Consider the following 26,663-nt stretch of genomic DNA (forward strand, 5'->3'; position numbering starts at 1 on the left):
ATATAACCACTTAAAGATGGCTGCCACCTTCGCGAATACGATGGTGTAATGGAAATAGATGATGGCTCACGGGCGGCACTCTTATAATGGTGGTTGGTGTAGAGGGAAACATATCCGGTTGAACGCATTTGCCGAAACGCGTTGACATTTTCTATGGGTGATAGCGTTCCTTGTATTCAATGCGTACAATAAAGCAGATGAATCCTTAGGAAATACTTTTTTCCTTTCCTTTTTTCTGAAGGTGATCGATGGTATGCTACAATATGGTGCAGCTGGTTCGGTGAGCTGATTTCATCGTTTTGCAATATATATATATATATATATATATATATATATATTTATATATATATATATATATATATATATATATATTTAGTAGTAGGTAGTATATGTGTAGTTTAGTATTTGTTGTCCCAATGTTTAGAGAGTGTTGTTAAATGTGTGAGGTATGTTTAGCATAGAGTAGTTATGGTCTGTTGTTGGCTATGTATAGTTAGGATAGGTTATGTTAGGATAGGTGTTCTTAATTTTAGTTTAGTTAAATTCTAATTTAAAAAATGTGGGTACTCCCTTACTTCATGTGTCTTACTGTGAGAAACTGGGGCTGATTGCAGAGGCCCCCTAACTTTTTGCCCCCATTTTCCACTTTATGCTGGTGTTTTCCTGACTCTGATGGTGCCCTGGGTACTGCTAACCAGTCCCAGGGCCTGTGCTCTGTGTAAAATGGATATGCAAATTAGGCTAATTATAATTGGCTAAGTTAACCTACCTATAAGTCCCTAGTATATGGTAGGGCATGTAGGTTTAGGGACCACAGCATAGGTGGTGCACACCTAGGTGCATTGCTGAGGTGCCCAGTGTCATTTTAAAAGCAAGCCTGCCTTGCTGGCTGCTTTTAAATTAAAGTTATATGCAAATTCGACTTTGGAATTAAAGGTACTTCCAAAGTCTTAAACTACCTTATTTTTACATATAAGTCACCCCTAAGGTGTGCCCTATGTGCCCCTAGGGCTGGGTGCCATGTAACTATAAGCAGGGACTTTATAAAAATAGATTTATAAGCCCTGGTGAGGTAAAAACAGCCAAATTCGTTTTTCCCTCATTGAAGTAAATGGCCTTCATAGGCTAGAATGGGCAGACTTTATTTTAAATTTTAAAGTCTCCTTAAATGTTACATACCAAGAATTTGGTATCAAATTGATTGTTATAATAAATCCCACAACTTCCAGTTGTTGGATTTAATATAACTAGTGCAGGTAAAAAGTTTAGACTTTACCTAAAAAGTTGCCAATTTCAGCTCTGCATTGTTTTTGCTGCTGTGCTCTGATTGGCCAGCCTGCAGCAGCTTCTGCCAGGCTACTTTAATGAGGTGTGAAGTGGCCTGACTTTACACAAAGGAATGTGCTTGGGGGAGAGAATCTCCCCTCAGCAGATGGGGAAGCAGGAAGGGGGAGGGCTGCCAAACTGGTCTTCAAAGGCAGAGAAGGACATCTGGAGCACCCAGCAACACCCCCACATCCTGCAACCCCAGACAGCTAGGTGCCCCCTTGATTAGATTAGGAGAGGGCAGGAGAGGGGTGTGTTTATGATTTTTAGCCACACCAGTGGGTGGGCTCAGCCAGATCTCTCCTCCAAAAATCAGATTCATCCATTTTGGATTTTTAGAGACTATTGCCTTCTGGGATGGATTTTTGCCACACTTCCCAGGAAGTGGTCATCACAGGGGGATGACCCTGTCCCTGATTGGAGGACCAGGGCCCCCCTGCTTTTCACCCAGGAGCAAGGATAAAACTGGCAGACCTGCACCCACGCCTCAGATCCCCACCAAATTTCAAGAAGAAGGAACTACAAGGAGAAGAAGGACTGCCCTGCTGGACCCCTGGCCTGCACCTGGACCCTGCACTCAGAAAGACTGCACCAGCTGCACACTTGGGCTTCACCACAAGAAGGACTTTGCCTGGCTTCCACTGGTTCAAGGAGGGACTCCCTGTTTGCTACAGGTGAAAAATTGCTAACCAGAGTCCCCTGCACCAACTCCTGAAAAAGTGACCAGCTGACCACTGCCCAGTGGCCAAAAAGGAGTTTGCGCCAGGTGCACTCTGGGAGTTGAAGTCCGCACTTCCCAAGGACCATCACAGAACTTCTGGACCCTTGGGGTGAGCTGTGGACCCCAAAAGAACCTTAAAAGAACATCTGGGTGAAGCCCCAGAAGTTTGGAAAAGATTGGAGAAATTTTAGAAAAAAGCTCCATAAAGTGACCGACTCGACGCGGAAATTCTAGCCGGCTTGCCTCAACCGCGACCCGGCCTGACTTCGTGGTTCGTCCCGGTCAAGAAAAACATCCGAAAAAAAGACTAAGTCCGAACGTAAAAAGTTGACCGGGACCTTCCAGCCATCGTATCCGAGAAGGGCTCCACGGACGTCGGATCAAGATCCAGGTTTACCCCGGTCGAAGGATTTTCATCTCGAAAAAACGACTAAGTCCGAAGGTAGAAATCACCACCGAGGAAACCGACTTCGCGTATCCGGACAAGGGCTCCAGGAGGTCGGATCCAACTGGCAGGTTCGTCCCGGTGAAGAAAAACTTCAAAATAAAGACTAAGTCAGAAGGTAACTTTTTAACCGAGGCTTCCCGCGACCTGTATCCGAGCAGGGCTCCATCGCGGTCGGCCTGAAAGTTTGACTTTGTCCCGGTCCTGGTGCAACCAGATGACCCGATTGGCGCTTTTTGTTTCTATGCGCTAGAAAATAATAATACTTTAAAAATTCATATCTCCGGTTCCCCTGAACCGATTTTAATCGTTTTTGTGTCATTTTAAAGATAAAAATATAAGCTATTTTTATAAATTGGTTTTGGATTTTTAAACTGTTTCCTGTGTTTTATTTAATTACTGTTTTGTGATATTTGAATGCTTTACACTTTGTCTCCTAAGTTAAGCCTTGACGCTCGATGCCAAGCTACCAAGGGTAGAGCTGGGATTAATTTACTGAGACCTAACTGTACTTTTGTGGAGGTTTGTGGCTTGTTGCTAGGTGTAGGTACCTACCTGCCCTACCAATAACCCATTTTCCAACATAATTGGAAGCAGCGACGGGATCCTGTACTTGTGTTCAATATCACGTTACAGTTTTAGATAAAACAAATTAAAAATCCTTTAAATTGTCCTAGTGCAAAAATTGTTTTTAATTTTTAATTTTAATTTTTTTTTAAATTAATTTGGATTAATTTCAATTATTGAATTTTTGTAATTTTTCTAAATTCTTGTTTCCAATTTTTGCAAAAAGTTTTTGTTGACACTAAACTAGGGAACCATGGAGCTTGATCTGGCTAGCCTACCCACACTGACAGTAGTCCAGCTTAGGGGGTTGTGTATTGAGAGGGGGTTGCCTGCAACCACTAATCTCAGGAAGGAAATCCTGATTAAATCCCTGACAGCATGGGCTGAGGCCCAAGAGGTAGAGACAGAGGAAGCTCCAGAGGAGGAACCAAAAGAGGATGATGCTAACTCTAACCACTCAGGGGAGGAAAGGCATCAGACCCCAAGTGAGGAAGAGGAGGAACGGTCCTCACTGGACACAGTCACTAGGGGCAGACCCAAAGCTAGTGGTAGGAAGAGGGTCCTTTCAGGAGGAGAGAACCCATCCATCAGGGAAAGAGAGCTGGAAGCCCAGCTAGCCTACATAGCTTTGGAGGCAGAGAAGCTGGCCCTAGAGAAGAAAAAGTGGGCATACAAAGAAAAAAGAGATGGAAGCAGCGATAAAGAAGCTGAGGTGTCCATGGGTGGGGGAGTTTGCCCCAGATTACCCAAGCGGGTAGTTCCTGCTTATATAGAGGGGGATGACATAGATAAGTGGCTAGGGGCCTTTGAGAGGGCACTCCAAATGAGAAGGGTTAAGCCTCAATACTGGGGTTCCCTTTTGTGGGAGTTGGTCCCCAACTCAGGGAGGGATAGGCTTCTGACCTTAAGGGGGGAGGAGGCAGATTCATACCCTAGTATGAAGAGGTGCTTAGTCAAGAAGTTTGGTCTGACCCCAGAGCAATATAGAATGAAGTTCAGGGACACCCAGAAGGTCAGTACCCAGTCTTGGGTTGACTTTGTGGACACCTCACTAAAGGCACTAGAGGGCTGGATTATTGGCAACAAAGTAAATACTTATGAGGGGTTATACAATCTGATCATGAGAGAGCACATCTTGACCAATTGTATCCAAGAAAGGTTACGCCAGCATCTAGTGGACTCTAAGCTGACCAACCCTAGAGAGCTAGGGGAGGCAGCTGATGAGTGGTTGAGAACCAGGGTGGTTGTCAAGTCCCAGGGGGGAGACTCCAAGAAGGGGGGGACAGGTCCCCAAAAACCTAAGGAGGGAGGTGGTAAGCCCACCACAGAGACTCCCTCTGTACCCCAGAACCCTAAAAAGGAGGAGAGTAAATCCCACTCCCACTCTGACATGCAGAGACAGGGAGACCCAGGGTTAAAAAAGCTCTTGGACAGTAGGGTTTGCTTTGACTGTCAGCAGACAGGTCACTTCAGAGGAGATGCAGCCTGTCCAAAGAAAGTGGTTAGCACTGGGCTGTCCAGTGTAGCCATAGAGGAGGATTCCTCAGATGATGAAGTCCTCCTAGCATTGTGCTGGGAGACAGGACCAGATGGTAAGCTGGTGATCCCTGAGGGTGGGAGTAGGCACTTCCACCACATTCAAGTGAATGGGATCCCTACCACTGGCCTGAGAGACACCTGTGCCAGTCACACTGTAGTGAGTGACCGGTTAGTGACCCCAGACATGTATGTCCCAGGAAAGACAAAGAAAGTCAGGATAGCCACAGGGGAGGTCACCTCCAAACCTGTAGCCATAGTGCCCCTAGAGAGGGAGGGTATCCTTGACTGGATTAGGGTGGTAGTCAGTGCTGACCTTCCCCTAGATTGTATCCTGGGCAATGACCTCCCAGAGGTGAGTCTGGTCACAGATGGGGTGGTCGCCCAGGGCGCCCCCCCTACCCAAAGTCCTGGGGAGTCAGTCCCTACAGTTAGGAGACAGGGGTCCCCAAGAAAAGGAAAGAAGAAAAGGAAGGGTAGGCCACTCTTAAAGAGAGTTCCAAGGAGCCAAGGGCCCTTTGCCCCAGTAAGGGGGGAGCCCAATGTTGGCACTGGTGAGGCCTCACCTGACCCCAAGGAAGTCCTGAGTAGTCAGGCAGCTGTCCAGATGCAGGGTGTTGCCCCTGCACTGACAGAAGGGAGAGTGGAAGGAGGGTGTCTGCCACAGGAGGTGGTAGCCCCCCACTCTAGACAGCAAGAGGGGTACCAGGACCCCAAAGATGCCCCTAAAGCAGCTCAGCCACCTGTCAGTGGAGAGCTTAGGGTGTGGTTCTGGGTACTGACAGCTGTCAGTAGCCTCTGCTGGGTGCTAGCCTTCCTGGCAGCACTGTACTTGGCCTGGGAGGCAGACCCCAGGGCCAATAGCAAAGTAGGCCCCCTGACCCTATTGGTCATGGTGGGGTTGCTCAAGTGTTGGGTGACCTCTTTGGGTAAGCTAGGTGTTGCCCTAGCAAAGTTAGGAGTAGGGGAGGTGGGCACCTCACTACCCAAGTTGGCAGAGAGAGAGGAGGAAGACCCCCCTAGAGGGAAGTTTCAGTTTGAAATGGGTCCTTTCATTGTTGGGGTGGGTTCACTACCCAGAGGGAGAGACCCTGACAGGAGGATGTAAGGCAGAGTAGGCCCTGCAAAGGGACAGCCAGTTTTCTTCACTGTCTTCCTCGCCTAACAAGCCAGGAAGACTCTCCCAGGGTTGGGCTGAGTCTCCTGGGCGTGTGGGCTGGGGGGGGGTTGTGTGAGAAACTGGGGCTGATTGCAGAGGCCCCCTAACTTTTTGCCCCCATTTTCCACTTTATGCTGGTGTTTTCCTGACTCTGATGGTGCCCTGGGTACTGCTAACCAGTCCCAGGGCCTGTGCTCTGTGTAAAATGGATATGCAAATTAGGCTAATTATAATTGGCTAAGTTAACCTACCTATAAGTCCCTAGTATATGGTAGGGCATGTAGGTTTAGGGACCACAGCATAGGTGGTGCACACCTAGGTGCATTGCTGAGGTGCCCAGTGTCATTTTAAAAGCAAGCCTGCCTTGCTGGCGGCTTTTAAATTAAAGTTATATGCAAATTCGACTTTGGAATTAAAGGTACTTCCAAAGTCTTAAACTACCTTATTTTTACATATAAGTCACCCCTAAGGTGTGCCCTATGTGCCCCTAGGGCTGGGTGCCATGTAACTATAAGCAGGGACTTTATAAAAATAGATTTATAAGCCCTGGTGAGGTAAAAACAGCCAAATTCGTTTTTCCCTCATTGAAGTAAATGGCCTTCATAGGCTAGAATGGGCAGACTTTATTTTAAATTTTAAAGTCTCCTTAAATGTTACATACCAAGAATTTGGTATCAAATTGATTGTTATAATAAATCCCACAACTTCCAGTTGTTGGATTTAATATAACTAGTGCAGGTAAAAAGTTTAGACTTTACCTAAAAAGTTGCCAATTTCAGCTCTGCATTGTTTTTGCTGCTGTGCTCTGATTGGCCAGCCTGCAGCAGCTTCTGCCAGGCTACTTTAATGAGGTGTGAAGTGGCCTGACTTTACACAAAGGAATGTGCTTGGGGGAGAGAATCTCCCCTCAGCAGATGGGGAAGCAGGAAGGGGGAGGGCTGCCAAACTGGTCTTCAAAGGCAGAGAAGGACATCTGGAGCACCCAGCAACACCCCCACATCCTGCAACCCCAGACAGCTAGGTGCCCCCTTGATTAGATTAGGAGAGGGCAGGAGAGGGGTGTGTTTATGATTTTTAGCCACACCAGTGGGTGGGCTCAGCCAGATCTCTCCTCCAAAAATCAGATTCATCCATTTTGGATTTTTAGAGACTATTGCCTTCTGGGATGGATTTTTGCCACACTTCCCAGGAAGTGGTCATCACAGGGGGACGACCCTGTCCCTGATTGGAGGACCAGGGCCCCCCTGCTTTTCACCCAGGAGCAAGGATAAAGCTGGCAGACCTGCACCCACGCCTCAGATCCCCACCAAATTTCAAGAAGAAGGAACTACAAGGAGAAGAAGGACTGCCCTGCTGGACCCCTGGCCTGCACCTGGACCCTGCACTCAGAAAGACTGCACCAGCTGCACACTTGGGCTTCACCACAAGAAGGACTTTGCCTGGCTTCCACTGGTTCAAGGAGGGACTCCCTGTTTGCTACAGGTGAAAAATTGCTAACCAGAGTCCCCTGCACCAACTCCTGAAAAAGTGACCAGCTGACCACTGCCCAGTGGCCAAAAAGGAGTTTGCGCCAGGTGCACTCTGGGAGTTGAAGTCCGCACTTCCCAAGGACCATCACAGAACTTCTGGACCCTTGGGGTGAGCTGTGGACCCCAAAAGAACCTTAAAAGAACATCTGGGTGAAGCCCCAGAAGTTTGGAAAAGATTGGAGAAATTTTAGAAAAAAGCTCCATAAAGTGACCGACTCGACGTGGAAATTCTAGCCGGCTTGCCTCAACCGCGACCCGGCCTGACTTCGTGGTTCGTCCCGGTCAAGAAAAACATCCGAAAAAAAGACTACGTCCGAACGTAAAAAGTTGACCGGGACCTTCCAGCCATTGTATCCGAGAAGGGCTCCACGGACGTCGGATCAAGATCCAGGTTTACCCCGGTCGAAGGATTTTCATCTCGAAAAAACGACTAAGTCCGAAGGTAGAAATCACCACCGAGGAAACCGACTTCGCGTATCCGGACAAGGGCTCCAGGAGGTCGGATCCAACTGGCAGGTTCGTCCCGGTGAAGAAAAACTTCAAAATAAAGACTAAGTCAGAAGGTAACTTTTTAACCGAGGCTTCCCGCGACCTGTATCCGAGCAGGGCTCCATCGCGGTCGGCCTGAAAGTTTGACTTTGTCCCGGTCCTGGTGCAACCAGATGACCCGATTGGCGCTTTTTGTTTCTATGCGCTAGAAAATAATAATACTTTAAAAATTCATATCTCCGGTTCCCCTGAACCGATTTTAATCGTTTTTGTGTCATTTTAAAGATAAAAATATAAGCTATTTTTATAAATTGGTTTTGGATTTTTAAACTGTTTCCTGTGTTTTATTTAATTACTGTTTTGTGATATTTGAATGCTTTACACTTTGTCTCCTAAGTTAAGCCTTGACGCTCGATGCCAAGCTACCAAGGGTAGAGCTGGGATTAATTTACTGAGACCTAACTGTACTTTTGTGGAGGTTTGTGGCTTGTTGCTAGGTGTAGGTACCTACCTGCCCTACCAATAACCCATTTTCCAACACTTACACTTGGGTCTTCGGTTCTTCCCGTGGATGTACAGTGAAAACTGTGTGTTGTGCTAGGGATTCCATCCTGCCTCCAGATCGCTCTCTTGACATGTTCATCACCCTCTTACAACTGAGGTGTCACATTGGCAGCTACAACGCAACTTCTTGTCTGTGCATCTGCCATCCAGTGTACCCTCCACTTAAGGTGACTATATTGACCATGTATAGGAAAGGTAGGTGTGGCAATTCAACTGTCATTGAATGGGTCCTGTGTCGGACTGTTGGGCACTGTGGGACATCTGACAACAGCCTACATTTAATTCCTATTCAGCTAAACTGACCAGTGGCAATTACAGATGTGATTGAGTCCCTCTGTTTCACTCCAATGTGTTCTACTGATACTCCCAACAGACAATATTGCCCAACAACTGTTTCACAGCCATTCCTGCTGTATGTAGAGAGTGTAGCATACATGTGTTCAACATTTTTAACATACTCAGTGAATTGCTTGTAGGGGATAAGACCAGCATCGACGTTTATCATGAAGATACAGTGTGCATAGCTATATGCCCGCATATTCATGTACTCTTGTACTGACATTCTGTGACTTAATACATGTTACACACATCACAATTCCTAAACACAGTAGATGTGTCACAACACACAAAAACATGCTGGTTGTGTAGGTGGTGTTTAATAACAAGTGTTATAGTGCAATATTTACAATGTCCTGGTATGTTAACCCATTTGTGGAATCCATCCAATTGTGACACTACACAAGTTCAGGGTTGAGGGGCATGTCATGGGACATGCTAGGGTAAAGTGTTTTTCAGTGCAGATGTTTGCCAATTGAAAAGTTAGAGACAATTGCAGTCCATAGCAGAAAGGTCAACAGTGTGACATTGAAGAGTGCATATCAGCAACAGTGCTAACACTGGCATGATGTCAAGCACAGGACAAATGTAAACACTGCCCAAGTGGCATGGGCTGATGCTACTGGGAACTCCTATAAGTGAAGATGATCTGTTCCACATCCCCGACCTATGATGTGTGTGGTGCTTCCTTTACGATTGATGGTGGTAGTGAGGAGGTAGAGGGGGCCACACACAATTCCCCTCAGCTGCCATCTGTGGAACTACTTATGGCATCACTGCAGCAAGGAGGAGCTGCTGATTTTTATGTATAGCAGCAACATCCATGTGGTAGGTAGCCATGTCTGCCCTGAGGGAGACCATCTTGTCCTGAAGCTCGCTGATGCCAGTTTAGAAGGGCAGTTGTTGTGGCCTCTCCCTCATGACAGCAGCTGGGTCCCTCAGACACTCCTGCACTCTACGCATTGGGAAGTGTGTGCATCGGTTGGCTGCAGTCTGTTCAGTAGTCGTAACCATGCACGTCCGCATACCCTTTAGGCTGGCTGCCATAGTTTGCATTCCCACCTGCACCTCCTTGGCCAGCTTCTGCTGGACTCCTACCACTGTCCTCCCAAAGCTGGTCCCTGGGTCCTCTGAATCCTAAGCTGTGTTGGTGCTGGCAGGTCGTACTATTGGGGTGCTAAGTGGGGCCTGTGGGATGTCTGCTACATCAATACTCCTCCTTGCAACTGGAGGTGGTGTCTGCAGGTTTACAAGGACTTCTTGGAGGGTCTCTTGGCTGATAGTTGCCAGCTGGTCATCCAGGTCATCAGGGTACTCCAGGACAGGCAGATCCGCAGGAAAGCCATCATCCTCTGCAATAAGATGGTGTAAAATCAGTCTATCTGTGTTGTGGCAGTTGATATGTCACATCACTGACTTGATATTTGAGGGTCATTGTCATCTTAGGCGCATATTTATGGAAAGGTGATGCAGTGCAGTACTGCACAAAAATTGTCAACACCGCATTGCATCACTTTGGCAACACAAGGATGTGCCATATGTAAGTGAATACTATGCACCCCTGTGTTGTCCCCCGCAATGGTGTAAAATTCAGCTGGCAGTGGCAATGCAGACATCCTTGTACGATGCGTTGAGGGGTATGATTGTTTATGTGCATGAAGGTGTCCCTTCCTTCACAATAACAATCGCTAATGGTGCTTTGGCACTTCTGCATGAGCTGTAGAACGCAGCACACACAGAAGAGCCAAAGAGTCATTTTCAAATGATTGTTTATGTGCAGGAAGGGACACCTTCACACACATAAACATAATTTCTGGCATTTTGCTCCTCCTATGCATGCTGCAGAATGTAGCACACATTGAAAAAGCAAAAAACGAGGATGTATAAATGTATTCTTCCGCTTTGCACCCTGCTAATGCCACCTGTGGGGGTGGCGTAAGATTTTGGAACTGCCTTAGGTTGACAAATTTCAATTTTTCAGAGGCAGCAACAAAATGCAATGGATGTTGCTGTGGCATGCCTACAGCGACACCAATTGCACACCCCTTCCATGCAATGAGATGGTTGGGAAGGGTCTGTATTTACAAGGTGACGTTAGGCCGCAAACGTGGCTTAACGCCACCTTGTCAATACGGTGCAGGGCTTAGCGCCACATGAGCATGAAAGTAACGTTCCTGAGGCATTATGGGTCTATGATGTGCCCCTTAGTTCCAAAGGATTGTTCCTGTACATCATGGCTGCAGTCTCCAGCCCTACGCCCCACCTGCATGTCACATGCAGGGAAGCCCAGTTGGACAGATGGCTACGTCATATCTTCTAAGTGTGTTGTCTATCCTTTTTGTGGCTTGACACCATCTTTTCATGTTTTACCCTCACTATGTATCCATTTGCATGGTGAGACCTTGCAATGGGTGTTGCTGTGCTCATGCCACAAAGCAATTGTCACCTGTCACAGTCTTGCATGTTTCATATACACCCATGCTGTGCTGATACCTTGCATCACCCTAGGGATGGCATTGCCAGTACACTATGCTCTTGTTGCCATCGATGGCTCCTCACATTGTTGTTTGTGTGCTACACTGCATGGCACTCATGGACCTGGCAAAGTTCAGTTTCATCTCCTGTCTGTGTAGGTGTGTTTGCCTTACTAAACACCTATGTCCTCCCCCTCAATGCAGCGCTCCTTGTGCTACGATACATGAGTGCAGCATGGTGACAGTACACCTCATTTGTCACAAGTACAGGGTTGAACCCAGGGATGGGCAGTATGGGTATGACATTTCTGCTGTGTACATCATTCTGTATGTGACAGTGCCTGATGGTAAATGAGCCCATGGAAATAGCCAGTTAACAGGAGTTGTACATAGGTCAGGGCATGAAGCAAGTTAGAGGTGATTCTATAGGTAACCATAATGGTCCCTCATTTCAAGTACATCAGTCCAATGGGCACCTGACTGCCATTGTGTATTTGACGGCCCCCAACAGCACAGGTGGTATTGGCAACTGTTGTCAATGTGGAATGCCCCATGGGCCAATGGCCTGGACATGGCAGGTTTCCAGTACCTTACAGACTGGCTATGCCATCTGCCCTGTGACACCAGACCAGTACTACGTTCCATTTCAGTTTCCACATTTCCACCAGCCTTTGCATGGTGGTGTAAGCCCCATGAAATGGTTGTTGGTGATGTGGTGTGGCCCTGGATACCCCTGCACAGCCCATGCACTTGGCATGGGGAATGCAGAGGGTCCTATTCCCCGGCCCTTTTCCGTTTCCTCTGCCTGATTTGCAGGGCTGAGTGCAGCGTGTCCTGTTACACCAATGCAGCCCAAAAGTGGCCCTAGTCTATTTGATCAAATCAAGAATGTTGTGCTAAGGGCCCCACAGAGCTACCATGAGACGACAGATTTCCAGCAGCTATCCCAATGTGCGACTCATACTGCCAAGTGCAAAGGGTACACTGCACTGGCAGTGTTACCAACACCGGCCATGCCCATGCACCATCCCCCACCTGTCGATGTGGAATTATCTGCCATTATGTCCAGTCATACCCAATGTATTGTATGTTACGTCGGAGTAGTTGTGGGCTCAGCCTGTGACTGTTGTGACCTATTGTTTGCTACCTGTGGTACATATTTTCTGTAGTGGCACATTTCAGTTCAGCATCAAGATGCGTGGTTCAACACTACTTCAGTTTGGTTGGTCTGGGTAGTGGCATGTTACCAATGATGCAGCTCTAGCCTGCTATTCCCCCAGCGCCTGTTAAGTTCATTGTTCCATGCACCCATGGGATACCCTGACTGCATGATGTATGAATGGCTGCCTCATGTGGATCTGTTGTCTATGTGCAGTGTGGTGATGCTACCAGCACATGCCTGGGTACTGTTGGGACAGTTACAATGACTTGTGGGCTGTGAGATGCTGCGCACTTGCGTTTGGGCAATGAGGCAAGGCAGTTGCAAGATGTTGCTGCAAGGGACACCACTATGACGTAACCCCAGGAATGGTGTTGACTGACTACCTGGTCTGTGAGGTCTTGGTCGTGTTGGTGGTGTTGATATGACTACATGCAAAGGATATTGTGATGTCACAACCAATGGCACAGTGATTATACATGCCATCCATCCCATGTGCTGCAAAAGCACATGTAGGTATTCAGGGCTGGTGTTCAAAATATGTCCCAGTTTTGTATGTGTCATGGTGCATGGCACTACCAAGACATAGGTACATGTGTACTTACATCGGCATGGTGAAACTTGCTTAATGTGCATTTTGTCCATCTGCGCTCCTTTACCATGCATTGTATGAGTCCTATATGCCTCCCCCTTCTTGCACTTGACATTTTAGCATACATTTTCCCCATGCAATTTACCCTGCATTTGTGGTGTTTCCTGCCAGTCTACGCTGTCCTGTCCAGCAATTCCTGTGACGATTTCCTCCGGGATGACTTCTGCAACCATCTCTTCCATTTTGTCCAACTCCTCTTGTGGTGATGGACTCCCATCTCCAGTTTGCAGTGCTGCCTTCCTGGTTTGTGCCATTTTTTCTTTTGTCCTTCACTTGCAGTCATGCCAGCATTTCTGACACTCAGTTACAGTTCTCCTGACCTCTGCCATACTGTTGATCTTATCCACTATCTGCTGCCAGATTGTCTCTCTCCTTCCATTTGGAAATTTAGAGGTGAGAAAGAGTTGATGTTGATGCTCTGTCACCTCTTTCACCAGTTTCTTATGCTCCTCCTCGCGGACACTTCCTCTTTTTCTTCTCCCTTACCTGGGTCTTGTCTTTGTCTTTATCCTCCTGGCTGGTTTCTGGTTGAATGGGGTCTCCCTGGAGTCTCCCCTGACTTCCTGTCTCTATTTTGGCTCTCCTTTGCACTGTTTTGTCTGTTAGCATCTGCTTTTTACGCTATTGCGGTCAAAAATGGTGCATTTCCATTTTCCAACGTGTTTACATGTCGTAAACCGGATTAGAGTCATTTTTCCTCCATTAAAAGTCATTTACCTTATGACAAGGCGCCATGGTTAATGATGAAAAAATGACTCCAACCAATTTTAGCGCCATCCAGCGCCATAGTAGAAATATGACTACCGGGTGGTGTTGAAAAAGGGGGCTAGTCACCGCTAAACTTTTTGACGCAAAACTGTGTTAGCACAGTTTTGCCTCAAAAAGTGTAAATCTGGGCCAAAAATATTTTGAACCAGGTATATTGATGATCTTTTTATAATACGGGATGGTCCAAAGAGCCCGTTGAAAGGATTCCTAGGACACATCTTGCATATTGAGCTGAATTTGGTATTCGCACACTGGATACACAGCACTGAAATGGTTGTTTTGGATGTGCATATGGAGATAAAGGGTTATAAAGTATGCACTTCCCTTTTTCATAAAAAAAACAGCAGTTTATTACATGCGGACAATCATCATCCCACTAATCCTAAATGGAGTGTCATCAATAGGGAACTCCTTAGAGTAAAACACAAATGTAGCAATATGGAAGCATTTGACAAGGAAGAAAGAACCATGTTGGGAAACATCAGAGCGAGAGGCTATCCCTGGCTTGTAATAAAGGCTGCCAAAGAGAGAGTCAGCACTCAAAACAGATGGGATCTCTTTACCCAGAGAGCCAAGGTTTCTGGTGATCAACAGGACATAAGGCTGATTACCACTTACAATTCTGAGTCAGCCAATATCAAGAGAATGATCTTGAAACATTGTCATCTGATTAAATCTGATACTGCCATTAGGAGCAGAATTTCATCACATCTCCTGACCACCTATCATAAATCCAAGTCTCTGGGAGACATGCTAGTTCAGAGGAACTTGAGTATGAAAACTAAACAGGAAGGTTGGTTATCAGAACAAAAGGGCTATTTTAAATGTGGAAATATAAAACATGTAGAAGCGGCAAGAATGTAAAAACATTTTTGCTACCAATTGGAAGAAGTAAGAGAATCGACAAGCTGATCACATGTAATAGTGATTTCTGTGTTTATGTCCTTACTTGCTTGTGTGGTCTAATATATGTGAGTACAATCCTTCCAGTGAAGAAGCAAGATATCAAACATTTGAGGGCGATTAAGAATTGCAACCAGAATTACCCAATAGCAAGACATTGGAAAGAAATGCATTCCCAAAATCCTGATATGCTTTCATTTTTTGGTATTGACAGAGTGCTGTTGACAGCAAGAGGAGGCCACAGGGAGAAAAGCCTACACATAATGGAATCAGAATACATTGTCCGTCTTCATAGCAAGGCCCGATGGGCTTAACGTGGATGAGGAGCATTTGCTCATGTGGGTTGATTCTTAGTTTTTCAGGATTTCACCTTGGGCCCATTTATGAACCTTTTGTGAGATTCTCATAGAGATGATATAACTTTTTTTTGTAGGTTAAAAATGATCCGTGAGTATTTAAAAGTAGATGTGCTTACACATATTCAATTTTGAGATTATGATACAAAAAATATTCTGGTTTGGCTGCTTAAGAATTATTATGGCCACTTGGCCTGAGAATGTAATTTAAAACACAGAAAGATTTAGGGGCTCATTATGACCCTAGCAGTCTGTGTTATAGTGGCAGTAGTACCGCCAACGGGCGTATTATGACATTGGCAGTTTGGCAAAAACCAAACTGCCAATGTACCACACTGACCGCCACAGCGGTAATGACCGCGGGGCTACAAAATACAGTCTCCAGCCCGGCGGCCGTCACTAGGCCGCCCACGGTAATATGACCCCACCCACCGCCATGGTTTCCGTGGCTTTTTTACTGCTGTGAAAATCATGGCAGTAAGCACTATGAGTGCCAGGGAATTCCTTCTGTGGCACTGATAGGGGTCTCCCTTTGCCCCGTCCCCTCCCCAGAGTCCTCCCTCATCCTCCCCCTTCAGACACCCCGACATACACACACCTACATACACACACGCATACCTACATTCACCCACACATGCATACATCCATGCAAGCACAGATCCACACATACTGACATACATACATGCACACACACATTCACACATCACAACATACACGCAGAATTCAGACTCATTCATGCACACACACATTCTAAACGCACCACACCTGCATGCACGCACACAGAAACATACACTCACACCCCCACACACACAACACACCTCCCACTCCCCTCCCCTCTCAGAGCACCCGACTTACCTGCTTGCAGAGGGTCCTCCGGCAGGACACAGGATGCAGCACTGCTGCCAGCAGCAGCCTCCGCCAGCAGAACACCGCCAGACCGTATCATGGATCATGATACTGTCTGCGGCGGTCTACTGGTGTGGCACTGCTGCTGCAGCAGCGCCACCTTACCGCCGTCCACCGCCATGACTGTAGCCGTAATTCCAGCATCCTTATGGTGGAATTCCGGCTACGGTCATAATATGGTGGACTGTAGGTAGGCAGCATTTACTGCCTATGTCATAATTAGAGCCTTAGGGGGTCATTCTGACCTCGGCGGTAAAAGGCCCTTACCGCCGGTCAGAAGACCGCCATAACACCGCCGCGGCCGCGGTTAACCGCCACGGTCATTCTGACCCACAACGGCCAAACCTCCAAAATTCCGTCCTCCACTGCAGGCCGCCACATCAACGGGCAGCGATAAACTGGAGATGACCAAACCTCCACCGTCACGCCAACAGAAATACGCCCATGCCATTACGACCCACGAATCCACACGGCGTTGAAAGTGCATGTTTCAGTCCACATGTCAGAATATTCTAATGAAATAGAAGAGGAAGATATCTGAGAACTCACTTAAAATATGTCCTAATTTTCTTTCTACAATACTAACCATAATTTCTATGAAGAAATGAACCACCTCATTTTGTTACTATCTAAATTAAGGGCTTGATTTAGATCTCGGTAGACAGGTAAATACATTGCAACGGTAATGGATAAACCAGCCCGCAAAATCTAAATATCACAGAAAACAATGGAATTTCGATTTCGGCAGACAAGGTATCCGTCACTGTGGCAACGGAGTAACCCCTCGGCCAAGATCTAAATCAGGCGCTAAATGTTTTATATGTGACCAATTTGATTCAAACAGGATGCTTCAGGTGTGCCACACTTTTGTCATAAGTAAGACTGTTAGCAATCCAGTTTTTCTTTAGAATACTCTGGGAGACTTCATTAAAACACAAGGAAATCAACTAAAAGGCTGAACCTGTTGGAAATACATGTATTAATGCAAATGTCAGACTTCATTCGCGTATTGCTGAGAAAGATAGTATGAATTTACGCAAAATATGCTCTCATTTTAGCTTCTGGAGCACTTTTCATCACCTCAATGGGAAAATCATGAGAAAACATAATTCATGAAATTCCAGCAGAAGTTCACAAGGTAAAATCACTTTAGAACACACCACAATTCCAAAAATTAGTTTGGTACCATAAACAAATTATTTATATTGTAACTAAAATCTGTTATCACCCTTTATTTGTTCTCATTTTTATGATCCGTAAAACTTGCCATTTACTACAAATGCTTTCTATGTGGTGCTATCGTGTATATTTGTCTCAAAATGTCTGTCAGCACTTCCTGGCAGCCAATCAGTTCTCTCCATGACATCTGTGCTAAGTCTCCACCCAGATATACACATTTGTTTTTTGTTAATGACTCAAAAACTACTGAATGAATTTTCACCAAATAACAAAAACGTGCTTTCTGGGCCAAAAGCTACCTTTCTGCCCAATTTGGTGAAAATCCATCCAGCAGTTTGGGCTGTAGTCATGTTCAAAATCCCTATGAGATTTAAAATGGAGACACACTTTATTTGACCCCTGCTTTTCTTAGCCCCCAGTACACCGATCACCCCAAAATTTCCATTTACAACCCCCCCCCCCCCTTGGGCACACTTTTGTTTTCGAAATTTCAGAAAGATTCATCAAATTTCACCAAAAAAATAGAAAGTCGAAAAATGCTTTTCTATGGAAGCTAGGTCCTCACTGCCAGTCAGTAGTTATATTTAGGAGCTGCAACCACATGTATGAAACTCTTTAACTGGTAGCAAATGGCCAATCGGGCCGTTCGTGAACGCCAAAAGGCTTTTTTTCATGTACCATCCCTATTTTGTGAGTCAGTAAACTGTTTCCGACTCACACAATATAGGGATTGAGACTCGCTATGAGGAAGGGGTGCGCTAAGGGCGTCCCTTCTCAATAGCGAATCCCAGGGCTATGTATGATTGTTTTGCGATTCGGAATGCAGTCATAACCATCATAGTTACCACCAACTTCAAGTTGGCAGTAACCCATTCGCAAACGAGAAGGGGTCCCCAAGGGACCCTTCCACTTTGCGAATGTGGATGCAAACATTTTTAAAGAGAAGGTACTGGTCCCAGGGACCACTGCCTACACTTGAAAAGTGAAAAGAAAAGTTTTCAGTTTTCTTTTTGTAATGCATCCCATTTCCCTTTAGGGAAAATGAGCTGCATTACGTAAAACAAAATTGCTGTTAAAATGCAATCAGGGACATGATAGTCTGCAGACCCCAGCAGGCCACTACCTTTGTGATTGTAGCCATTCCCAATGTGGCGCAAAATGCGACCAGTCTAATGAATATTGATGAGGCAGGTCCATTTGCTACCCACTGCGAATGGCTAACAGTGTTAAACATATTGTAATGCATCACAGTTTACAATTTCCTAACAGCAAATCACAAAAATTTGCTATTAGGAAATCACAAAGCCTTTTTTGAGACTTCTGGCACCTGGTTTCCATTCAAAAAGCATTTTTTTTGCCTTGGATATAGCTTCAGTGCCGTTTGACAAAGCTTCTCAAAATCTTTCAAAATAAGTGTGCTCAAGAGTTTTGTTATGCATTGAAAGTTTTATGCATGATCTGTCAAGTAGGGGATGGAAAAATGTAGGAGAGGCAAAAAAGGTGTGTTTCCTATGCTAATTCAGATAGACTTTTTAGTTGCTCCTGCAGCCTGAACCACTGGACAGAACCACAAAAATTTGGCATAAAGGTAGATTTTGGACCACAGAGCATGCTTTTTGTTATTTGGTGTAAATCTGTTTGGCAGTTTGAGAGATATGAAAGTAAATCTAAATTTGTATATCTAAAAGCCAAAGGCCATGTGTGGCATAGTGTTGGGTGGTTATAGGGTGGTGGCTGAGGGTCTGGCAGCAGGCCGGATCTTGCGGCCAACCCCCACCACACACGGTCAAAGGCTGTGCATGGCATGGGGTTGGGTGGATATAGGGGGCTGGCCATGCACGGCCGAATACCATGGGTGGCCTTGGTTAGATTAACGTACAGTAAGTAAAATTATTTTACATTATAGTTAGGAAACAGAATGAAAGAAAAAACATACAAATTTACTAAGGAAACCAGAGGCTACAGGAACACTATAGTTAGGCTCACATTTCAAACATACAAAACCATTGAAATCTATCTGTTATAGTTAGAGTTATTTTAAGAACCTATAGCTCATGCCCTAAAGTAACTATAACTTGTGCCATCTCCGTGCACTGCTAATTACCCCAGATATTACAGCACTCATTCCATCTTTGATAACATCATTGATAATATCATTGAAATATTTGAAGTAACAGTATTGGTCAGAAAACTGTGCATGTCAGAGGCATTAATTATAGCCATCTTAGGGAACAGGTTATAGTTTTTGGAAAGAACTCTAACTACAACAGCGGAATTTCTATGGCGTTGTAATCTCAGTCTCTTTGAAATGTAAGCCTAAATATAATGCCCCTGTAACTTTTAGTTTTCTTAAGTGAATATATATAGTGCCATCTATTAATTGAGAGTACTTTGGAGGACAGTGTTTTACAGTGTAGTCTCATACAGTGTAGTGTTGTAGAGTGTAGTTGAGTTTAGTGGCGTAGAGTGGAGTGATAAGAATTGGAATAGTGTAGAGTGGATTGGCTTAGATTGGAGTGGCACTGAGTGCAGTAGCATACAGTGGAAGAACATAGACTGGAGTAGAGTACAGTGGAGTGTTGTAGAGTGTAATGACGTAGAGTGGAGTGGCATAGAGTGGAGCTGCATAGAGTGGAGTGGCATAGAGTGGAATAACCTAGAGTGGAGTTGCGTAGAAAGGCTTCCAGTCAAGTGGTGTAGAATGGAGCAGCGTAGAGTTGAATGGCATATAATGGAGTGGCATACAATAAAGTGGTATGTAAGTAAGGTAACTAAAACTCCCCCTGCCATGCACAGTTTTCTAATCAATAATTTCACTGCAAATGTTGTAGTGATATTATGAATTATATCATAGAAGATGTCATGAGTGATTTAATATGTGGGGTAATTAGCAGTACATGGCAAGGGCACAAGTTATTGTTACCATAGGGCATGAACTACAGTTACTTGAGATAACTAAAACTATAACTGCTGAGTTGCTATGGTCTTGTGTGTGGAAATCTGAACCTTTTTAAAAAAATGTATTAACTAAGTACATTATTTCTGTCACCTTTGGCTTTTTGAGGGAATTTCTAGGTTGTTGTAATGCTATTTCCTAACTATAAAATCCCTGTAACCTGGGGGTATGGGGGAGTGTGTGAATGGTTGTATGGGTTTGTAAGTGGGTGTGTGAGTCTGTGGTGAGTGTGTCAGTGTGTGTGACTAGCTGTGTGGGTCTCTGAGTGTATGTGTTAGTGGATGTGTGGGTATGTGAGTAGGTGTGTGAGTTGCTGTCTAGATATGTGAGTAGTTTTGTGGGTATGTGAGTACATGTGCGAGTGGCTTTGTGGATGTATAAGTGGGTGTGTGAGTGGTTGAGTGGGTGTGTAAGTGGATGTGTGAGTGGTGCGTGGACCTGTGAGTGGTTGTGTGAGTGTTTTTGGAGGTACGTAAGTAAGTGTGTGAGTCTGTAAGTGAGTGTGGGATCAAGTGTATGGGTCTGTGGGTGAGTTTATGTGTTTTTTTTAAATTGGGGACTGGATCTGCAGATCCACCTAATTCACCAAAATCCATAAAGACCCAGGAGGATATGGGTAGATCCGCAGATCCAATGGGCTAAAAAAGTATGTTTGGCAATTTCTTGCCCATGAGTTGTTTCTCACATCCCCCTCTATCAGTCCCGTGGGGTCAGGGTACCTCTACCCTGCTGAACAAAATGTGGGGTACAACTTTCGTCTCAGGTTGCTAAGCTAATCACAGGATTGCTGTTGGAGCGTGGATTAGTAAATCCTCCCAGATCCAAGGAGGATCCACAAGGGATCTGTAGCTCTAGATATACATAAATCATTTTACTTATTAACTCCAAAACTACTGAACAGATTTACATAAAATTACAAAAAGCACTCTTTCTGGACCAAGATCTAGCTGTCTGCTAAATTTGGTGTGATTTCATTCAGCGGTGCATTTGGTAGTCACGTCTACAATCCCTATGGGGAAATGCATGGGAAAAACATATTTTGGGACTCCCCTTTTTCTAGGCCCCCACATGGCCCATCAGCTCAAAACTTTACAGACAGCAGCTAAAGTGACAGACACACTAGTTTTGAAAAAATTGTGAAGATTTACCAAACAGCACTAAGGTTATTAGCAAAACAATTTTCTTTCCTATTGCAACTATGTCCTATATATATTTATTATCAATACTTCCGTATACTTACCATTATGCAAGGTAAAGCCATGCATGGTAAAGGCATGTACATGATAAAGATGTGTGGTAAAAGCATATGCATGGTAAAGACTGTGTGGTAATGTCATTGTGCAGCAAAGACTGCAGGGTAAAAGATGTTTCCATGTCATGTCACCGTAGCTACACAGGGACTCAGAGAACTGGAAGTCATCCTCTTCTTACCCCTAGGTCTTACTTCTTAGTCAGGTCTCCTCACAGGTTTTAGACAGAAGGTCCAGTCCTCTACGGTTCTGCCTCATGTCCAGAAAGTATTCTTAGTGGATGGGTGCGGGTGCTACTTTTCCTCAATTCACTAGCCAGTGGGATTGAGTGACTCCAGGACTCTCCCTCCACAATGGCCAAAAAGCTTCCAACTGCAAACCTTCCTACTTTTGCAGCACATCCTGGTTGTATCACTTAAACATTCCCCAGGTATACCACTTTCAGGACAATCCAACAAGGCAAAATCTTTCTGCTCCTGGAGAGAACTTGTGGCACACCTAGGGGAGTGCTTAAAGTAATGGGTAGTCCCTTCCAACTTAACCACTCTACATTGCATTTGGTGTCAGCTCCCACTGCCATTAAAAGTAAAACAAGGAAGCCAAAGCTTCTTTTTGCTATCAAAAGACCCCTCTCCTACAGTCTTCCCTTATGATTAAACTCTAAAATACAGGTCTACCCCTTTTCCCTTTAAAATAGTGTAGTTCCTGGATATTGCCAAACTTGAGAGTCACCCTGCCAGGCTCAGACCTTTATCTCTGCTCTCAGAGTAGTATTTAACACTTCATCAATGCAGCTCTGACAATGCAGCTGCAGGCATGGGAATGTGAATTAACCTGTTGGAGCTTTAGGCAGGAAAAGTATAACTTTTTTCAAATTATTTTCCCTGCATATTTATCTAATTCCAACTTCCCCACTGAATTGGGCTATTAATAAATACCTCTGAGCCCAACTCAGAGTTCAGCAGACGGTTTACTCTGTCACAAACGTGACAAATATCCCAGCCCACCATATTACAATTGAATTATATCCTACGGCACTTGGAAAGGCCGTGGATGGGAAATCCATTCTGTCTCTGTATAGTATCGCAGACACAACATACAAAATGAACATATTAACTATTGTGTAGCTTTTTTTTTGTAGAACCAGCTATATCCCTTACAATTAAAATTGCATCTGGGGCAACTTACTGTAGGACCATGCAAAGATTAATCTCTTACATGTTTCACTTGTTTATACCAGGCACCCTACCTAGCACGTTGGCTGTAAGACTGTTAGGTTAAGAAGTTAGAATGTGGAAAATTTAAGGTTAACCTTTCTAGGTGAGGCAATTGATGTCTGAAGCTGGCCTCTGGTCGAAGAACCATCATCACTCAGTACTTACCAGCGACTCCATATTCTCCTTCTAGCATTTGCCTCCTGAGCAGATGGCAGCTGTGGTAGCAGCAGTCAGGACAGACATTGCTGTGGACCATGTTGTGCAAGCTTAGTTTAATCTCAACTGTGGAAGGTTTAAATTAAATGATTCACTGCCACACATTAGGTTCCAGCTACTACATGCATGGACTGGTTCTCAAATCAGTCTAAGGTCTTTTGAACCCAGCCTCACTGTCTCAAACCCCTGCCTCATTCTTAAGCTCATGATTGTCTCTCGCTGTCTGCTCCTTCCTCTTGCCCTTCACTCTTGTGCCCTTCACCTTATCCATTTCAGTCTCTCTCACTTCTTTGCCTTTTTTCTTTTGCCTGTTTTTTCTCTCTCTAGTCTCTTATTTTTTCCTCTTTGTGCCTGTTTTCACTCTCTCTCGCCCTCTGCCTTTTTTCACTTTACACGCTCCTTCTTTGTGCCACTTTGTGCCCATTTTTTCACTCTCCACTCACTCTCTTTGTACATCTTTTACCCATTTTCCTTGTACCAACTTTTCCTTTGTACCCTTTTTCCTTTGGTTCCTCCCATGTTTACCCGCCTTCCACCTCCAGCACTTTCCCATCTCCCCTGCTCCTTACCTGTATCTCTCTTATGTGCCTTCTCCCTTTAGGTGTCCCTCCTCCCAGGAGCAACATAACGGCCACTGCTGCGTTGCTGCACCTATGGTGCACCTAAGTTGTGCCATAGGCAAGCCTCCATGTGCCCATCTGTGCCGAGACCATAGTCAGAGCAATGGACCCTAGTCCAAACAAACACTGTGCTACCTAGTCTCACTCTGGCATGCACACAACACCAGAAGCCACCACAATAGCTGCTTCCATGCCTCACATAGGCCCTCATTACAACATTGATGGTATATACCGCCTAGCACCGCGGCGACAGCCACCAAAAGCCCATTGCCGTGACTACAAGCCGTCCGCCAGATTATGAACATAGCCGGATTTCCTCCAAAAGAATAGTGGAAATCCAGCTGTGGTCATGCCGGTGGATGGTGGTAAGGTGATGCTGCTGCCAGCAGCAGCGCCACGCCAGTAGACTGCCGCAGACCGTATTATGACCCATGATACGGCCTGGCGGTGTTCTGCTGGTGGACGCTACTGCTGGCAGCAGTGCCCCGTCCCATCTCCTGCTGGAGGACACCCTGACATCAGGTAAGTTGGGTGCTCAGAGAGGGGAGGGGGCGTTGTGTGTTTGTGTGGGCGGTGTGTGTGTGTCTGTGTGTGCGTGTATGCGAGTGTGTGATGCGTGTTGTATGTGTGTGCCTGTATGGATGCTTAAGTGCATGAATGTTGTGGTGTGTGCATGCATGTGTGCATGCGTGTGTGCATGTATGTATGTAAGTGTGTGTGTATGGATGTATGCATGCGTGGATGAATGTGTTTGAGTGTTTGTATGCGTCTGTTCATTAGTAAGTGAAGGTGCTTGTATGTCATAGGGGGTCTGGAGAGAGAGGGGAAGTGGGGGGTAAACCATGGAGGTAGAGGGGGTGGGGAATACCCCTATCAGTAACAGGGAAGGAATTCCCTGTCACTGATAGTGCCTACCACCGTGCTTTTTGTGGTGGTAAGGAGACCACAAAACCACATCGGTAGGTGGGGTCATAATCCCACGGGCGGCCTAGTGACGCCCGCAGGGCTGGAGACTGAAGTCTCCAGCCCAACGGTCATTACCACAGTGGCGGACGCTGTGGTACATGTCATAATATGGGGAAAAGTACCACCAGCCTGTTGGCAGTACGTTTCTCCATTTTATCGCCTTCCGCCGGGGTCATAATGACCCCCATAGTTCCACTGTAGGACATTTCTCAATCACTGCCATTTCACCTAGACCAGCATGCCAAACCCACGAGCCAAGCATGCCTCCCCCATCTGGTGTGCATGCTCCTCAGCACCAGATCTCCCAGCAGACACACCAACAAGAATTGGGAAACCATTAACATGTATTACCCACACATTCTCTTCCTACAAGATCTCCAACTAGGACAGACAGAACAAGCCAGGAGGAGGACTCAATGAGGAGGACCACTGACAAGAACAAAGCATTCATGAACATTTGCACATCTGACTGCAGACCGACAACCATACCGCCATCAAAATCACACTAGCCTACGAACCCCCTGAACCATGTGCCACCGTGAGCAATCTGCTCACAGACTTCCTAGCCCCACTTGCCATCACTCTGAGACCTCAATAAACATCTTGATGACAAGGAAGATCCAACTTTCACTTCCCGACTCAAAAACCTCAAGATCCTGTGACTCACACAGATCATTTAAGGCCCTACCCACAATGCAGGACACACCCTCAATCCCATCTATGTAGCCAGCAACAAGATCAAGATCAGCTATCCTAATCTGCTCACTTGAACAGACCACTCCTTTGTCAACTTCTTCATGTATCCTCACTAACGTTCCACAACCATGACTATGAACATCCTCAGATACAGCTAGAACAAGATAAAGGGCGCAGACTGAACCAACACCCCTCAATGCCCACCAACCACACCTAATCGGCGACCTACATACCATCAAAGCCTTCAAAAACTGGATCACTACCGGCACAACACCCGGCTCATCTTCCCAGTAACTCAGACTTTCAGCGTTACAGCCCACAAAAGTCTCATCCCTGCACTTATCTCCTATGTCACCCAGAACTCCCAGTGCTCTAATCCTCCAAGTCTTCCTGATGATTCTGTGACCCTGACATGTGCATTGCTCCCAGTGGCTTCCTTCACGAGCAATGCTTTCACCTCCCGTTTAGCTTTTATCACAGGGCCTCCTGCTGTCCCTGGATTCCAGTTAAAGTACTAGACAAGGCTAAGTAATCTCCTACAGGTTAGTGCACACTGATCTTTTCAGTATTTGCAGGCATGTCTTCCAGACTCTGGACTTTGCTCCAGTTCCTTACCCGTAATTTTGTTTCTATGCTCCATGCTTGTCCTTGCCCTGCACCCTCTTTTCAAAACTTTGGTACTTCAACGGTCTTGCTCATAGACTGTAGACTGAACTCTGAATAAGCCTTGTAACTCCAATCCATGTTTCAAGAACAAACTTGAGAGTATCAAGTAACTCCAACTTTCTGCCAAGAATAACCTTGTTACGATTATAACCCTATTCTGAGCATTGAGAATAATCTTGTTCAGAGTATAACCTATTTACTGAGTGTAACTTGGCAGTGTCCCCAACCCCAACCTATGTACTAAGGCCCAGATTTACAAGTGGCCTGCGCCGCTGATGCTGACCCATATCTACAAGGCCAGGCAAAGCCACTTTGCATGGCTTTACATAGCCTTGGAGATATGGAGTGAGGCAAGGCCGCTAAAGTTGCTGCTTTGCCATACTTTGCTTTGGGGTGTGTTTTCATGGGTGTTGCATGGATGCTCTCATGCAACATCCATGGATTTTGACCCATTCACAGATTTACAAGGATTTGTAAATCTGGGAATGCATCAAAAACCTGCGCCACCCCAGGAATGGCATAGAAGTAACGCTACGGGGAGAAATATCTTGATTTCTTTCCGTTTTTTCCTCTCTCTATGTGTGCTACATTTTGCAGCACACATAGAAAGAGGGAAACTCCTCTTGTTATTGTTTGTATGCAGGGAGGTGCCCCTTCCTGCACAAAGAACAATCATTCAGCAATGCAGGCGCCCTTGCACTATGGTGCAAAGGTGCCTGTGTTGGCAGATGGCAGCAATTTGTGCACAGACGCAGGGGAAAAGGATAGGAGTGTGCCATGTCTCATAGTTATGGCTCATCCCTGTCTTTTTGTTTTGATGCAGGGCAGAAGGCTTGCAGCACTGCCCTGCGCCAAAACATTGTAAATCTAGCCCTAAGTGTATCATGGGAGTTTTCCTGACTCCAATCTCTGTACCGAGTGTAACCTTGTTTCTAGCATACTATTGAAGTCTCAGTAACTCTAAATCTATGTACTGAGTGGAACCTCGCTCGTTGCTTAGCTTGGAA

This window comes from Pleurodeles waltl, chromosome 2_1 (genome assembly GCF_031143425.1).
Source record: "Pleurodeles waltl isolate 20211129_DDA chromosome 2_1, aPleWal1.hap1.20221129, whole genome shotgun sequence".
Classification (NCBI taxonomy): Eukaryota; Metazoa; Chordata; class Amphibia; order Caudata; family Salamandridae; genus Pleurodeles; species Pleurodeles waltl.